Below are 17,721 nucleotides of genomic sequence, written 5' to 3'. Positions count from 1 at the left end.
AGGCAGAATATAGGTAAGTATCTATTCTCTTTGCTACGTACATTTTAAAATCGATGGATAGTTGACAATAGAGATGCTGGGCTGTTCAGGATTTTAATTTGTGTTTGTCGCCAATTTAAATTGTGTTTGTCGCCAAGACGCCAATTCATTTAATCCCAGTAAACTGCAAGCGACAATTGTTTTAGATACGAAGAGAGAGACTACGATGTCGGATATAAAAAAGACTCAACAAAAGTACTTTTGTTTGTTTGTTTGTGTTTATCTCGATGCATTTGTTGCCGACTTTATGTGCATTTAGCGCGTGTTTGTAGAAAAACTCTTTGCTCTTTACTTGCCTAATAATTGCGTTTTATTTTTTGTTTTGTTATTTTCTTTGTTTTTTTGTTTGTTTTTTTTAAAAAACACCAATCGACGAATAAAACTGAAATGAAAACATGATTTTGTTTACTCTTTTTTTCAATCTAGGAAGAAGAAGGGTTGTCAATGAATTATCAAAAAAGAGAGTCGTAAGTTTCAGATATTTCAGTTTGTAGAAACGATGTTAATCCATTTCAATTGCATTTGACTTTGAAAATGACGATTGTTTTAGATTTGAAGACGGCAGTTACGAAGCTATGAAAATGATGAATGACCCTAGAAATGGAGGTAACAGAGGAGGCGGACATAGAGGAGGCGGTGACAGAGGAGGCGGACATAGAGGAGGCGGTGACAGAGGAGGCGGACATAGAGGAGGCGGTGACAGAGGAGGCGGACATAGAGGAGGCGGTGACAGAGGAGGCGGACATAGAGGAGGCGGAAATAGAGGTGGCGGAAATAGAGAAGGTCATCGAGGAGGGGGTCGTGGGAAATAATCGTCGTAAGTTTGGTTTTTAATGATTTAAGTCGCCATGTCGTATTATTTTTCTCGCATTGAAAAGAAAATAGTTTTTGAAATCACTTTTGTTTATTTTTAAGGGTAAAGGAACCGAACAAAAAGTAAGAAGCCGGTATGATCGAAGACGTTTCACGGGAAAATGGATTTGGTTGTTAAAAACACGGATTATTATTATTTATTGTTTTGTAAAGAAACTTTTGTTTGAACTTTGCAGTGTTTTTTTTTGTTAACGGTAATTGGTGCTTTGCGCTTCCTAATAACAACTGGCTGGTAGCGTAAGCTTGTTTTTTCTCGCAAGTTTATGTAAGCTATGTTTTGATGTAATCTCAAAATGAAACTTTGAAAGACTTTCCACCGAGAGGTGGGGGGGGGGGGCGTGTAATGTTTCTATTACATTATTTGTTTGGACTTGAACAAAAGTGTTTCGTTTTACTTTTAATATTCAAGATGCGCGTCGAACTCTCGTTTGCATGGAGCACATCAGAAGGCAATCTCATTTGGAAATTTAATCTGATGTGACTTTTAGATTCTGTCAGTTTCAAATGTAATTCGCTTATAAAATAGAAAGCATTTCTGATAAACAACCATTTTTAGCGATCGAAATGCCAAAACTTCTTCCAACAAATATTCGTAACTGAGAACGAAGTCTTAAGGTTTTTTCAAATCCACTGTACCAATTTTGAAGATGCTGTTCATAGGGTTAAGCTATCACCGGCAGAATGGTCATTAGGGTCGTTAAAACCTATTTTAAAGTAGAGGGAACCAATCATTGGACCAGTGGTGAGCGGTTATAAGAAATACGGAAAGAACGATAAATTGCAAAAACAGCTTTTTATTTATAACGTCCTGTTCAGGGGTTTTTCCCGCTCAGAAGGCTGCAAGGTGTAAAATAAAGAGTCATGCTTAATTCCTGACTTGCGTTGTTATTTTATCGTGCTAATATGTTTTTAACTAAAAATACTTATCACGATACCACTGAATGCCTCGATTAATGCGAAATTACCGTACCACTGAATTCCTCGATTACTACGAAGAGCACGGATCTAAGCTAAAGATACAAGTACGTCTATGTTGGGGAATAAGTAAGTTTTATGTAATGTCAAAATTGCAGCTTATATTTCGTTTGTTACTAATTAAGTCGATTGAATTTCTTTCAAAGTTTAAATGTTACTTCAGGTTCGAGATGAAAAGTTGCTGCAAGAGGGAGAGCACCGTCTTGACCGAGTCCAGGTCAAGCTTTCAGCCTTGCCGAGATTCCTAGTGTCCGAGAGTGAGTTTAAACTACTAACTACAAAAATGTAAACTATTAAACTATTAACTAACTATATTGCGTTAAAAGCCTTCAGTTTTTAAATGAATCAACAAAGTTAATAATTAAGCTTCGACGCCATTATTTGTTAATTAATATTTGTTTAAGTAAATAATGTTATATCTAAAAAGAACTTAGATATGAATTATATTTATTTTAACTAATTTGATCAGGAGTTATGGCAGAATAGTTTGGGTGCCCAAACCGGTATACCAGTATCGAAATCAGCCTGGATATGCCACTAGAGGTATGTACCCAAATATTGTTAGGATTAATTAATAAACAACTAATAGGATATTTTTGCTATTCGGTGTCATGAGCTAAAATAATGACTTTGAGATAACTACTGACCTTTTTTCACATATACACAATTATTTATAGAGGTGCAACATCTTATTCTCAAAGAGCTGGCTGAAATAAAACTTATTTTAAAGGAGCTTGTAGAAGTAAAGTTTTATGCAACTGGGGTGAAATTGCTAGAATCAGTTGACCAACTGCTAGCACTTAATAATAAACTAAATGACAAACCAGAATATAATAAATTGGTATGATCTAATTATCTTATTTTTATTTGGGTATTTAAACCAGTATCTACATGCAAAAGTAATTTTGTCCGGGGTTTAAATTTAATGATAAAACTTTACAATTTATAGTTCATTTAAATAGTTTATTTCATGTATTCAAGTATTTCATTTCATTAACATATTCAAATATATATATCAGTTTATTGTAAAAATATCTGTCAGGTTATTTTCCAATCAGCTACAATTAGAGGTGTGCGAAACTCGAAGTTTCGAGTTGGGGTTCGAGTTTATTCAATAATCGAACTCGAATCGAATGTATTGGGTTGGGGAATATATTCGTAGCGTTTTTATCAAAGACTTTTATTTAAGGGAAATCTTTACTTATAATAATAAATTAATCGATTATGTATTTTCCATCGCTGTTTACGACCTCCTCTCACCTCTCGACCAATTTGTCGATGCCTTTCCGACAAAAATCGCCCGGTCTAGTATCGAAGAAGTTATTGACCCAGTTTTTAAGGCCCTCTTCATTATTGAAGGTAATGCCCCTCATATGGTTCGACAGAGATCGGAAAAGATGGTAATCTGTGGGTGCAAGATCCGGAGAATACGGCGGATGCTGAAGGACCTCCCATTCGAGCTCTTGGAGTGTAGCTTTGACGACTTGTGCAACATGGCGTCTGGCGTTGTCGTGAAGGAGTATGGTTTGGCCTTGTCGATGAGGTCTTTTCAGTTGAATAGCTTCGTTTACGCGGCGTAGCTGGGCTATGTAGAGCTCCTTGGTGATCGTGACATTCCTATCGAGCATTTCTAAGTGCACCACGCCCTCCCCTTCCCACCAAACACATATCATGATCTTCTTTGGATGAAGGTCACGTTTGACTCTGGGCTTTGGCGTATCTCCTGGTGCCACCCATTCCTTCCTTTGCTTCATATTAATGTATAGACACCATTTCTCATCTCCCGTGACGATTCGATACAAAAAGCGCTGTTTATGACCACCTGTTGCTCGATGGCGGGCGAGATGTTGAGAAGCAATTTGAAGGCGATTTTCTTTGTTTACTTCGCTCAACTCGTGAGGTACCCAGGCTCCCAATTTTTCAGCAAATCCCATTGAATGAAGATGGTTGAGAATCGTTTTATGATCACAGTTCATTTTTTCGGCCAATTCACGACTTGTTTGGTGACCGTCCTCGTTTAAAAGCGCTTTGAGACGCTCTTCGTCGAAGTCAGAAGGTCTCCCGCTGCGAGGTGTGTCGTCGACGTCAAAATCGCCATTTTTAAACTTTGAAAACCATTTTCGTGCAGTGGACTCACCTATGACACCGTCTTTGTATACGTTCCAAATGTCCCGGGTTGCTTCAGCAGCCTTTTGGCCTCGATGAAAAGCGAAGAAAAGTAGGTGTCGATAATGTTGCTTTTTACCTCCTGGATATTCCATTTTTAAGCCTTAAAAGTAACAAAAAATTAAATTATTCCAAAAGACAATTAGGACAGTTTTGTAGAGCAGAAAGAGCTCTATCGAATGAATATTTACACTTTGTCAAACAGAAACAAGTCGTTGTAAAATAAAATAAAATGTAAAAACGCTACGAATATATTCCCCAACCCAATATTTTGTTAATCAAATATAATTCGAATTTCGAACCTAAAGTTGTAAAATAATATTAAAACGCTTCAAAATGGAGGACGAGAGAGTAATGAGCGTTATTTGGAATTATTTTGATAGGTGTAAAATTAACGATACTATTTTTGGTTTGTAAATTTGGAAAATGCAGTCAAAAAACATCTTGTCCTTCTTCATCTACAACTGGCTCATTTACTCACCTGAGAAGTTATCATAAGAAGGAATCAGCAGAGTGTGATAAAAAAAGCACAAGAAGCAAAAAGTATGAAAAAGGAAGAAAATAAAACTGGAAAACAACTGTCAGTTAGTGTCACAGATGTGTGGGCTAAGGAAACAGCATGGACGTCTGATCACAAAAAAGCAAAGGAAATAACACGAGCTATTGGGCGCATGTTGGCTTCCGATTACCTGCAGTACAATTTCGTAGAAGGACAAGGTTTTCAGACACTTATGAAATTGGTTCTTGCTCAGTATCATATTTCGAGCAGGACCATTTTTTCTCGCTATATTGTGCCAACTATGTATAAAAATTTGATTAAATAAAATTGCAAATACTTTTATAATATATTTATCATATATATTGCACAACCAACGATGTTCGAGATGCTACGATTGAGTACTTTTGTGAAGATGATGATGACAACAGCAAAAATGATACTGATAATGACAATATAATTAATAGAATTGATAGAATTGATGGGATATAAGTTCAAGTGCCTTTATCTTCAGCAGTTATTCCATAATTGAAAGTGACTCTTCCAGGCTTTTATTTTGGTATATTGCTAGTAATGATGGTAGTGGAAGTTCATGCAACATAAATGAAAATGAAGAAAAGCTGACAACTGAGTTTATGAATAAAACTTGCTGTCACATGAAATGTACAGTCAGTCAGAGCACATTAATTTTCTACATCTGAGTATTCTTGGCGGCCTGAACGGTTGCGTGGCTGTTGGCAAAGAAACTAATTATGACACACATACAAAAAGTAAAAAACACGGGCAAAAAATGGTTCGTGGGTATTTTTTTTCAAGACCACGCAATCTGCAAAGAGTTCTATTTTTGTATGGTCTTAGCGACAGAGTCTATAATAGTTTAAAGGGCGTATTGACTACAAATGGAATTATGCCAATACCTTTTAAGTGAATTTTGGCATTACTTTTATTTATTGTTTTATAGTAGACCTACAGTATGCAACAAAATTATTCATAACCCAAGCATATTACTAAACTTTGTTTTCATACTCTATTGTATTTTTTTTTTATTACTATAAAAAAATAAATGTGTAAATATGATAATAAAGAATAATTCTATGTTGATAATTATGATGGTATTATGCTTGGTTGTATTTAGTATAAAACATAAAAAGTGCAATTTTAAATACGACATAAGTATTCATACGTATTGAATTAGTGCTGTAAGTTTATTTTTTGATTGTTTTTGCTGGTAATTTATTTAATTTTGTTTGTCTACACTAAAGACTAAAAGTTTTAAATATTTAAACAACTTCTTTTTCTGCTTTCATTTCAAAAGTTTTCCAAAATGCCAAAGACTTTTGAAATTAGTGTTGAGGTACTGCAAATTATTGATGATGATCATGAAATAGGCTTCGGGTATAGAAAAAGTGCTAAAAAATATAATAAAAGCAAGAAAAGAAAGGGAACGGTACAATCAATAATACAAAAAAATAAAAAAACTGAAAGTGTGCAAAATAAAGCACGTTGAGGCCGTCCACCAAAAATAACATCTAGAGAAGATAAGCTTATTATACGAGAAGTAATGCAAGAGCATGTTATTTCTGCAAGAGCTATTAAAGAGAAACTAAACGTGAGCATTTCTAAATGAACAATACAACGTAGACTTCGCTTTGCAGGGTTTTATGGATCCCGTGTCACAAAAAAAACCTTTTATTTAGGGAAAAAACAAAACTAAACGCCTTGCCTTTGCAAAAAAATACTTTTCAAAGCCACTAGATTTCTGGAAATCAGTTTTATGGTCTGATGAAAGTAAATTCGAACTAAAGAATTCCGAAAAAAAAAAAACGAAACGTATGGAAAAGAAAAGGAAAACCCTTGGATAAAAAAAACTATAAAAGCTAATTTATAAAATTATATTTTTATAATTTATAAAAAAATAAAATCAAACTTGTAATTTGTAAAAAAAGAATTATAATTTTTTCATAAAAATAAAATCTTCTTTCCATAAAAATAAAACCCTCTTTTTTTTGAATGCATTAAATATGTAGTTGATATGTCAATGACAATAAGATGTCTTTATTGATTTTATAAAAGTTTTATTGATTTTATAAAAGCACCCATCAAACACGGAGGTGGTAAGGTACTTGTTTGGGTTAGTTAAAACGAAGTTGGTAATTTAGTTCAAATTGAAGAAAAATTAACAGGAGCTGGATATGTAAATATTTTACAAAACAACCTTATGCCCTACGTCAATAAATTAGGATTAACGGATCAATTTGCCTTCCAACAAGACAATGATCCGAACCATACCAATAAGATTCCCCAAAAATGTTTCGAAGAAAAATAAATAGAATTGTTGGATTGGCCTGCGCAAAGCCCAGATATCAATCCAATTGAAAATTTGTGGAGTTATTTGGATGAAAAAGTTAATAGGGATGAGCACAGTAACAACAAACAAAACTTCTTTTTAGCTTTGGAGGCCAACTTGGCATAATATTCCTCAAAACTATTTACAAAATTTAATTGATAGTATTCCTCATCGCTTGCAAGCAGTAATCGATGCCCAAGGACTTCATACTAAATATTAATTAACAAATAAAACAATCAACTCAAATATACTAAATAAAACTTTGAGAGGTATGAATACTTTTGACGCTTCCTAATATCTCAATTTTTATACAATTTTCATTTTTTTTTTTTTAAAACAAGATTTAATTTTTCAAATACTGTAGTCAATATTATTAATAAATGTTGCAATAAACATTTTTTTAAATTTCAACTAAAACTATTTAAACCAATTTAGCTTTTGTTTTATTGCTACAAAATATTTTATGATAGGGTATGAATAATTTTGTCGCATACGTAATATGTCGCATACGTCATATGTCAAGTGTTTTTTGACTCAACAGCTTTAATCGTAATTTGTTTGTGTTGATAGGTCGAAATAAAAGTAACTACGTAACTAACAATTTTTTCAATGACTTTCAAGCTAGCAGCACACAGCAGTATTGCTTGTTATGGATAAAACTTTGTTATTTTACTGTCAAATGCATGTGCATGGGAAAACTTTTTTTAATGCAAATGCATGGGAAAACTTTAACTTACCTGAACATTTTAACGTTACGCTACATAAACTTTTACAATTTTACAGCTGTTTACTTAAAAACTTAAGGGCTAATTATTATTCCTAGGTTTGTCAAAGGTCTTCATCCCTGTGCTGTTGTCAAATCAAAATCCTTCTTGTCAAGAAGTACTTCGACCGTCACCTGAAGAACGATCTGATGCCTAGAGGATGGCTTTCACATCCGATCACTGGACGAGCAAGGTCTTTGACTCCTACCAGGCGCTCATGGCTCACTACATTATGTGGAACTTTGGCTTTAAAAAGTTCGTCTTAGCCATCAGACAAGTTGTTGGTCACCAAGCTGGCGAGAAAATTGCTCTTCAGACAAACTCCGTGATCCATGGCAAAAAAGGTATAGAAACCACTTTTCCAAAGTAAATGACAACTGATGGTGACGACAACATTTTAAAAGGGATGAAGGAGTCTATGGGTATTGATGAGCACCTCAAGTGCATCGACCAGATTCTTAACACCTGCATAAACGCGGCTTTGAAGGAGAAGCTGGTGTCCAACACCGAGGAAAAAGGCCAAAAAGATGAACATGGCTACTCACAAATTATCATTGAGAATGGGGAATTTGAAGGCCGCCTGCGAAGCTTTGTCCAGTGAGTTGCTAATTTCGTTTGCTATCCTTTTTAGTCGGTTTAAATAGTCGGTTACAGAGCTATCGTTTTTAGTCGGTTTAAATAGTCGGTTACAGAGCTATCGTTTTTATTCCATTTCCGTTTTAAAAAATTGTCCGGCCTGTGGAAACAAAGCGGAACTCTCTGGTTGACTGCCTGGACTCTTTTGTTGGTGTCAGAGTTGCTCTTAAGAAAATCAAGATTGACGACCTGACTAACAAAACGTTTGTTGACTGAGCTTGACACCATATAGGGCAGTGGTTTTCAACCTGTGGGTCGCGATCCCGCCAGGGGTCGAATGGCAATTTGCCAGGGGTCGCCTAACACTATCGAAATATGGGAATTTTTGTCTCTATTCTAATATGTAAAACATGATGTTATTGTACAAATTCTTTTCAGTGGTAGTTGTCGAAAATAATCATTCGACAAACTTAATGGGACTGATTGAATAGGCTAATACTGAATAATATAATCATGAGGAGGCTAATTAATGCAAACATACTTGAAAGAAAATAGTTAAGAGATCTATATTCAACTAGACTCGATTATTCAAAATATAAATATGATAGAATTCTTGAGGGGATGGAGAATTATAAGAGTGGTTTCAATAAAAGTGTTAGAAATTCACGATCTATATATATCAACTTCTTGGTGAGCACCCTCGCGAGTATGAGGTACGACAGTTACTATTTTTACCACGTTTTTCTTAACTTGCTTTCTTGTCTCTTTGTTTGTTTGTCCGGACCAATGATATATTAAGAATAACTAGATGTCTAACTGCCGTAAATCGGTATAAGAAAAAGTGAAGCAAAAATCGGCCATTATGGGGGGCAAAATCTTTACGCTATTTATCAAAACAAAACAAATACGAAGCTTTTGATTTGTTAAATTTGCCCCCCATAATGACCGATTTTTGCTTCAAAAAATACGCGAAAGTTAGACTTCTAGTTATTTTTAATATATCATTGGTCCGGACACAAAATGTTTTTCTATAAAACACCGCGTAATTATCATGTTTAAAGTTAACCAATCACATTCCAATTTTAACAAAAATTATCCAATGATATTGTTTCACAACGTCATGAAGAATTGCAAATAAAATATGGAAGTTAAAAAAATTCGTAAACAATATTTAGAGTTAGTTTATTATTTTTTGTTAGAGTTAATTTATTGTTTAGTTCTATATAAATGCTTTACAGTTAAAACTAAAAAGGAGAAAATAATATTTGTGTAAATTAAAAAATTTAAAAATCCACGTTTTTCTATCCGACTAAAATGAAGAAAAAAATTTTCTTCTCTGTTACGCCTTAACTGATTTGTTAACATGTATATAAGTTTTTAATTCATATTACTTTGAACAATTTATAAAATTTTAGAAGTGATATAATATATATCACGTTTGATATAATATATATCACGTTTTCACTTCTAAAAATTTTATATTGTTCAAAGTAATATGAATTAAAAATTTACATACATGTTAACAAATCAGTTCAGGCGTAACAGAGAATAAAATTATTTTCTTCTTTTTAATCGGATAGATAAACGTGGATTTTTAAATTTTTTAATTTACACAAATAATATTTAACTATAACATCATAGATTTCATAAATATTATTTCTATGTCATCTATTCTATGGTGAAGATTAACGTACGTCGCACAGTGGAGTATTTATGGTAAAAAGTTGATCAAAATTATTTTATGGCTTTTAACAATTAGATAAACAATTAAAAGCAGTTTGAAATCATAATATAATATTTAAAATGATTGTGCAGGTTTTTTTTTACTCAAAACACAGTTTTGCATATAAACCATACAAAAAGAAGTTTAAAAATAAAAAAATAAAAAAAAAAACTAAACAACAATATAAACTGTTAAACTTCAATTAAAACATTAAATGCCTTAAGAGTAAAAATGTTTTAAAAAAATGATGCAAATACAAACAATTTAAACAAAAGGAAATATACAAATACACATACTATAAAGGTGAAATAAACCCTACTATAAAGGTAAAAACAACATAAAATAAAAAAATATACTTAAAAAACGATAAAAAATAAACATTAGTCTGATTCATTTTCGCTAGATGCCTCCTCTTCATATTGCTGTAGTTCGTTCAATGTTTCTGGTTACAAGAACTCTAATGCCTCACTGGAAATAGCATTTCTTTTATTCTTGAGCCTCTTTCTGACACTGCTCAACAAAGGATCGGAACTTAACAGAAGTCTGTTTATGATATCCCTATTACAAATTTCTCTTGAAAATTTCCTCAAGAAATTCTGTCTATAATCACGGAAGTGCTTGTTTCGAGCCTCAGCCGCCTCTTCCGATAATTGACCAATAGGCAATATAGCTTGATCAATTATTGTGGCACCATGTCTCAATATCTTGTTCTGCTGTTAGTTCTGCAAACTTTTCAAATTTTTTGATATCTATTTTATATCCACTTGACAAGGTTTCCAAAATGATACCACAATTTTTAATAAGTCCAATGTTAACTCCTGTAATGCAGGATGAGGTTTGAGGATCTGAGAAAAAACTTCTTGATGTATTCCCAAAACCTGCAGTTGGAATATCCAGCAGCAGCCCCATTTTCTCTTTGAATTTGTTTTGAATGTTTTTTTTGTTTCAGCTACAATTATTTTATCATCTTGTGTTCTCGCTTGCCATTTTTTATGGGAATGTGGTATGATAAATGTAGTAAAGATTCGAAAAACCTAATCCTTGTATGCAATATCAATAAACCAAATTTAAGGGCATCTGGATTATCTATGTTTTTTATGGTTAAATTATTAAAGTCTTTTGATGTTAGTCCACATATATAGCACCTCATAGTAGATGTCGTGTTGGTTGCAGCATTGCATACTTTTGCATCAACCATTGTAAATGCCAAGGTATGCTTTATATGTATAATACCACCTAAAAACTTCGATATTTCAGTTTTTTTTTAGTTTTTTATTTGATCTTCTACATAGCAGATTTCTTCATTTGTTATGTCTTTAGTTTCATGGATAAAACGAATTCGAATTGGGCGACAATATCTTGTAGAAGAGGGCACAGGGTTTTGCCAAATAATCTTCTGGCTACCAATATGACATATAAGCCGTAGAGGCACAAATGAACTTTGAAAAATGTTAGAGTCACTATCTGTACTATTTTGGAATTTTTGTTTAAATGTTTGCTGCTGTGAGCCATCACAACCCCATTTTGATAACATTTCTAAATTGCTTCTTTCTTCTTCGTTTAAGGTTTCCAAAACTTCATCTAAATATTCACACAAGCGTCTAGTTGTGTGGTCTAGAATATGTGTAGTTTAATTTCACAACATGTTTCTGAAACTGTCATTGACTCTTGTGGAGGATAAAATTGTTTTTTTGATTCTTTCAAAAGCGAATAACATGGATAAATATTTTTATTAGCTGCATGAATTATTTCATATTGTCTCCTTGTCATATTGGCTTCCACAAAAATTGATAATGCTTCCGATGGTGTGTGTTTTTTTCTAACATTCGTCTGAATGGAATTGAAGTTTTCTATATATTTGTTTGCCTTTTCCGGTGAGCAGCTAATATCTTTCATTATTCTAGACGCATCACAATGTCCTGCATCACGCTGACTCATTTGGGCAGCATAGGTTAGTTGTGCATAAGATTATTGGTCGCGAATAATCTTATGCACAACTAACCTATGCTGCCTTGCTTGGCGAACTCAACAACTCAAAATCTTTTGATGGTCGACCAGGCCTTTTTATTATACAGGTGGGTAAACTTATGATACCATTGAGCCATAGTTCATTGTGCTTCAAAAAACGTTCTTCTATGTAGTTAGCAGCTATTCATTTTTGTTTAAAATGACACTTGAAAGTATTTAAGGCGTTTTTTAGTGAACTTTGTTCATTTTCAGTACATTTTGTAATAATTTTGAGATGATCTTCTAAAAACACAAATTTGTCATCAATTTTTTTCTTTGGGCATTGTTTCATAACATCGTAGAGTTCTTTTCTAGTCATCTCTTTCACCATTGGTTGGGATTCTGAAAAAAAAAATGAAATAAGTTTTTATTCAAAAGACAACGTTTTTGTCGTATTATTTAATCAAAATTAAATTTTAAAAAATGGAAGATTTATGTGGAACATTTTATTTCAAAAATGCTAACTAGAATAACTAATGTTTAAGTTACATAAAAAATCTTTGCTAAATTCGGCTTAATTCATATACGAAAACAATTTTGAATATGGTATTTACAAAAAAAAATCTAACAATATTAATCTCGAATATATATTTTAAAAAATCTCACTTTGTTAAGTAAAATGAAGAAACTACACATTTATTTTGTATGTACATACCTTCTTCTTCAACGTTCATCGTGATTTATTAAAGGTTTTACAGCATACAAGCTTAAATAATACTTTTAGAAGTTGTGTTTGACAGGAAGCGTAAAAAACAAATACAATGAGCTCACGCGAAGTCCGAGTTTAAACTTTTTTTATACCTGGAAGGGGGAGTGGGCAACACTAAAATTGTTGTTTAGTGATGTAGCCTTTATAAATCTTTCATGATATATAGTTAATAGTACACTTTTACAAGATTTTTGTAATCGACTTTTGATCGACTATTACTTTGAAATACTCCACTGTGCGTCGGGCGCAGTGTAATTGAAAAACACTGTCATGTCTAATTAGTAACACATCATTTTTTTAAAATTTTTTTGTCTGTTATAGAAGCTAATATTTGCATTATGCACAAGTAGCCATAGGAATGGACACCCCTTCAAAATATATGAAAACTTCACTTTGGTGTGTTTTTTAAAATAAAATAACCATATTTATGCGGTTTTCTATATTGATTATTATTTTTTAATGTGTTTAGATTAAAAAAAACTAAAATTTTGATCAAAGTTCACAATTTTAATATAAAAATATAACAATTTAATGACAAAGTGGCAAATTATGGTAAATTTACGTTTTACAGCTTACAAAATATGTTATTAAAAAAATGACTAATAAAAAAAAAACTGAACATTTTGTTGGATATCCATTATTTTTTATTACTGCAGCAATCCTACGAGGCATTGAGTCCACTAAATTACCCAAATCTTCAGTGGTGATTACGTGAAACCAGGACTTGATAATGGCCTCTATTAATTGTCGCTTGTTCCCAGGTTTTTCTTTCCTTACAAGTTTTTTCAGTCGAGACCACAGGTTTTCTATCGGATTCAGGCCACTTCAAAACGTTTATCCTTTTGGCTTTAAACCAATTTTCGACAGTTTTTGCGGTGTGGCATATACCACTGTCCTGCTGGAACACACAGGTTTCTGTTTTGCCCTCAAACAAATCATCAATCGATGGGAGTAATTTAGCTTCTAATATATTTTCTTGGTATTTTTTGGCGTTTAAAATACCATCCACAATGTGGATACGACCCACAGCATCTCTGGTCATGTATCCACACACCATTACACTTATGGGATGTTTTATTGTAACCAATGTGCACTCAGGTAAAAGATCTTAACCGGGCCTTCTTCTCACATAACTGATTCCATCACTTCCAAAAATGGAAATTTTGCTTTCATCACTCCAAAAAACTCTTGCCCAGTCTTCCTTTGTCCACTCCTTGTGTTCTTTTGCCCAAATCAAACGATTCTTTCGTTGTTTTTTGTTTAAATATGGTTTTTTTCTGGGTATTCTTGCATTTAAACCATTTTCAAAAAGCCTTCGGCGAATTAATCTTGAACTAACCGAAACTCCGGCGGCCTCTAAATCATTTTAAATTTCAGCTGAAGTTGCTCTTCGGTTCTTAAGTGCAAGACTCATTATCATCCTGTCATCGTTGGCAGTTGTCTTCTTAATTTTTCCATTTTTTGGCATATTTTTGAAGGTATTGGTTGCCTTAAACCTTTTGAACACCTTCCTCACTCCAGATTTTGTTGCTCCATTTCCCAACTTTTGGCGATTTCTATGTACGAATAACCTTCTCCACGTAATGCAACAGCTTTGCATCGCTTTGTAGGTGACCAATATCCTTTCGCCATTGTAAATAAAAGTACAGTTTTAAAAAACACACTAAATCTTCAAGAGCACTATCGACTTTTCAGCAGCAATTGTTGAAACTCAACTAAATGATTAAAAAAAAATGATCTTGTATTTAAAGCTTAAAAGATTTATGGATGAAAATGTTAATTAATAACCTAATTAACTATTAGTCATCACAATAAATAGACTAATTTTCACAAAAGCACAAAAATATTGAGACATTCACCTTTTACTAGAGAGAACCCATTAGCAGAGCAATGACTCATTTTTGACACCAATTAACAATAATAATCCATAATTATGTTAAAATTGATATAAACAATTAAGATTTGCAATTTCCTATAAGCCAAATAATAGATGACGTGTTTTAAATACAAAAATAAATAATTAAATCCACCAAATGCATGATATCTCAACTTTTCTAAGAAAAAATGGTAAAAATTACAGGGGTGTCCATTCCTATGGCCACTAGTGTAAAAAACCCCATGAAAATGGATCTCGAAGAAAAGAACGTCAAGAAAAGAAAATATAATGACGATTTTTTACGGTATGATTTTACTTCAATGCAGCAGGAATTAAGAAACCCAAGTGCGTTATTTGTTATGAAGTTCTATCAGCCGAATCTGTGAAGCCGAACAAACTGAAAAGTCATTTTGATAGCAAACATCTGAGCTATGCCGATAAGGACATCCAGTATTTTAGATGTAAAGCTGAGGGAGTCAAGAAAGCCAGAATTAACTCTAGTGGCAAGTATCATAAACAAAACATATCGGCTGTTGAAGCTTCTTATTTAGTATCTCTCAGAATCGTCAGAGCTATGAAATCTCACAACATTGCCGAAAAGTTACTGTTGTCAGCGGCCAAAGACATTGTTAGAGTTATGATTGGAGCCGAATATGTTACTAAACTGAATGCAATTTCCTTGTCTAATGATACTGTTCATAGGAGAATAACTGACATGTCTGCTGATATTATTGATCAGATATTCAAGGAAATTAAATCTACTCCACTTCCAATATTTAGCATCCAACTTGATTAATCCACAGACGTTGCAAATTGTTCATAACTACTGGTTTACGTGAGGTATATAAATGATGGCGATTTTAAAGACGAGTTTCTCTTTTGCAAATCTCTTGAAACTACTACTACTTCACGTGATGTATTTGACAAAGTTAGTTCATTTCTGAAAACTTATAATACCTTTTGGGAAGATATTTGTGGTGTCTGCACAGATGGTGCTCCAAGTATGCTAGGATGTTGGTCTGGATTTCAACGTTTGGTACAGAATGAGTCACCTAATGTCATAGGAACTCACTTCATGATTCATTGACAAATATTGGCAAAAAAAACACTGCTACAAGAGTTACAAGAAGTAATGAAGAGCGTCATTGGTTCTGTCAATTTCGTAAAAGCGAGTGCTTTAAATAGTCGACTATTTTCAAAACTTTTTAATGAGTTGGATGCGACCAACAATGTTCTGCTATTTTACACTGAAGTGAGATGGTTGTCGAGAGGAAAAGTTCTAAAGCGTGTTTTTGATCTTCGTGATGAACTAAAACAGTTTTTTAATCAGAAAGCAAAACCGCAATTCGAAGCACTTTATAGCGATGAAAGTGAATTACAGAAAATAGCCTATCTTGTTGACATCTTTGCTATCTTGAATGAGTTAAATTTATCACTGCAAGGACCAAATGCAACATGCCTTGATTTGTCTGAAAAAATCCGATCCTTCCAAATGAAACTTCAGCTTTGGCAAACAAAATTGAATGAAAATAAAATTTACATGTTGCCAACCTTACCTGCTTTCTATGAGGAAAATGGCATTAAGCCTGACAAACGGAATACATTGATAATTTCTTCTTCCATTTCCAACAACATATCTTTGCGAAACAGGGTTTTCCAGCCTGTTAGAAATAGACTTAATGCAGAAGATGACCATCGTTGTGCTCTTGCAAAGACTGTCCCAAAAACTTCTGATCTGGTGAAACAAAAACAAGCTCAAACTTCGAACTGACATTGACATTTTGTGCACATACTGTCGCAAGAATATTGTAGGAATGTTATCATTTGCAGTGTATTGAAAATGAGACTGTTATCCATAATACGTCATGCTTTTCAAATTTTCACATAAGTATGCAACATGAATATGGTGAATACCTGATATAGAAAAGTAAATATAAATGCAAATCATAAAGATAAAATTCATTTACTTGAAATTTAATTATAATTAAAAATCTATTTTGAACAAAATGTAATTAAATATTGTTTTGTGATTGAATATAAAACTTTAGCTATGTTCAGTTTTTCACAATGAAAATAATTCCTGTATATGCGGAAATTTATAGTGCGATATATAATTTTATATTATAACAATAGCAAAAGTAAAGTTACTTAGGCCTATGAGTGTAAATAATTTTACAGTTGGGGTCGCTATATCATAGGGATTGTATTAAAAGGGTCGCGGCCATGTAAAGGTTGAGAACCGCTGTTATAGGGTCTGCCGTTGTTGCCTGTCAATTTTTTCAGTCATTGTTGCCTGTCGTTGTTGCTATGAGCCTGTATAATTTTGTTGTTGTTGACAATTGAATGCGTAAAACCAAAGTTTGATAAACACTGTAATTTTAAAAGAGTATTTTCAAACCTCTCCAAAAATCAAAGACTTGCAAATCTTTCGTCCTACTTATCAATCTGAGTCATGGTTCCACACCTCCTCAGCAAAGCACAATATTGAAGCAATTTAAAGACTGAATGAGGAATAAATTTAACACCAGTATCGTAACCACATTTTTAGTATTAGGGGAGGAGGGGCCTAGAGTTTTTGACTATGAAGGGCCAGGAGAAGTTTTAAAAAAAAAAACCTTAAAATTGCTAAAACAGCATATTTTAAATCTTTTTTCAAAGAAACTTTAATAGAACCCAAAGAAAAATCAATAAAAATGTATATTTAATGACCATCAAACAAGTATAAAAACGATGCAGTAAAAACTTAAAACGCAAAATACGATAACAACGTCAAAAATTGTTTACAAAAAATTTAACTGAAAAAATCGAAAATATTTTGTTTTTGATATTTGTTAATAAATTTATTTGCAAGTTAGCCAACTCAATTTTATCATTTGCTTCCTTTTGAATATGAAAAACCAGCAAGTTTTTCAGATGGGAATCTATTGTTATCTATCGAAGATGGGTTTTAACTCTTTTTAATGCGGAGAAAAACCTTTCACTAAAAACATTAGTAGCTATCATGACAAAGATTAATTTTGCAATCTTTACGATTTCGATAAGTAAAGCTCTGATGAAGTGATCCAAGCTCTTAAGAAACAAGATGAAATTTTGAATGGTGAAGCTTTTGGTGTCGTAACCTAGCAATGTTGCAATGCTAGGGAGAAGGGAATTTGTGTTTTAGCTAATGA

At 33.0% G+C, this 17,721-nt stretch overlaps 2 pseudogenes across 2 annotated transcripts; one reads left to right on the top strand and one right to left on the bottom strand.

Moving 5' to 3' along the window:
- Positions 1-9,944: 9,944 nt before the first annotated feature.
- Positions 9,945-12,909, bottom strand: LOC149887961 (uncharacterized; annotated as a pseudogene). The gene is made up of 2 exons (XR_016452298.1): positions 12,622-12,909; positions 9,945-12,308 (listed from the first exon to the last, which is right to left on the bottom strand). The product of XR_016452298.1 is annotated as an uncharacterized LOC149887961 (transcript).
- Positions 12,906-16,445, top strand: LOC149887960 (zinc finger BED domain-containing protein 5-like; annotated as a pseudogene). The gene has a single exon (XR_016452297.1). The product of XR_016452297.1 is annotated as a zinc finger BED domain-containing protein 5-like (transcript).
- The last annotated feature ends 1,276 nt before the right edge of the window (positions 16,446-17,721 follow it).

This window comes from Hydra viridissima, unplaced genomic scaffold, assembly GCF_058129835.1.
Source record: "Hydra viridissima isolate aposymbiotic clone 2 unplaced genomic scaffold, HvirCarnegie_v1 scaffold_5, whole genome shotgun sequence".
Taxonomy (NCBI): Eukaryota; Metazoa; Cnidaria; class Hydrozoa; order Anthoathecata; family Hydridae; genus Hydra; species Hydra viridissima.
Note: the sequence above shows the minus strand (reverse complement) of the source record. Positions and strands in the feature narration are given on the sequence as shown.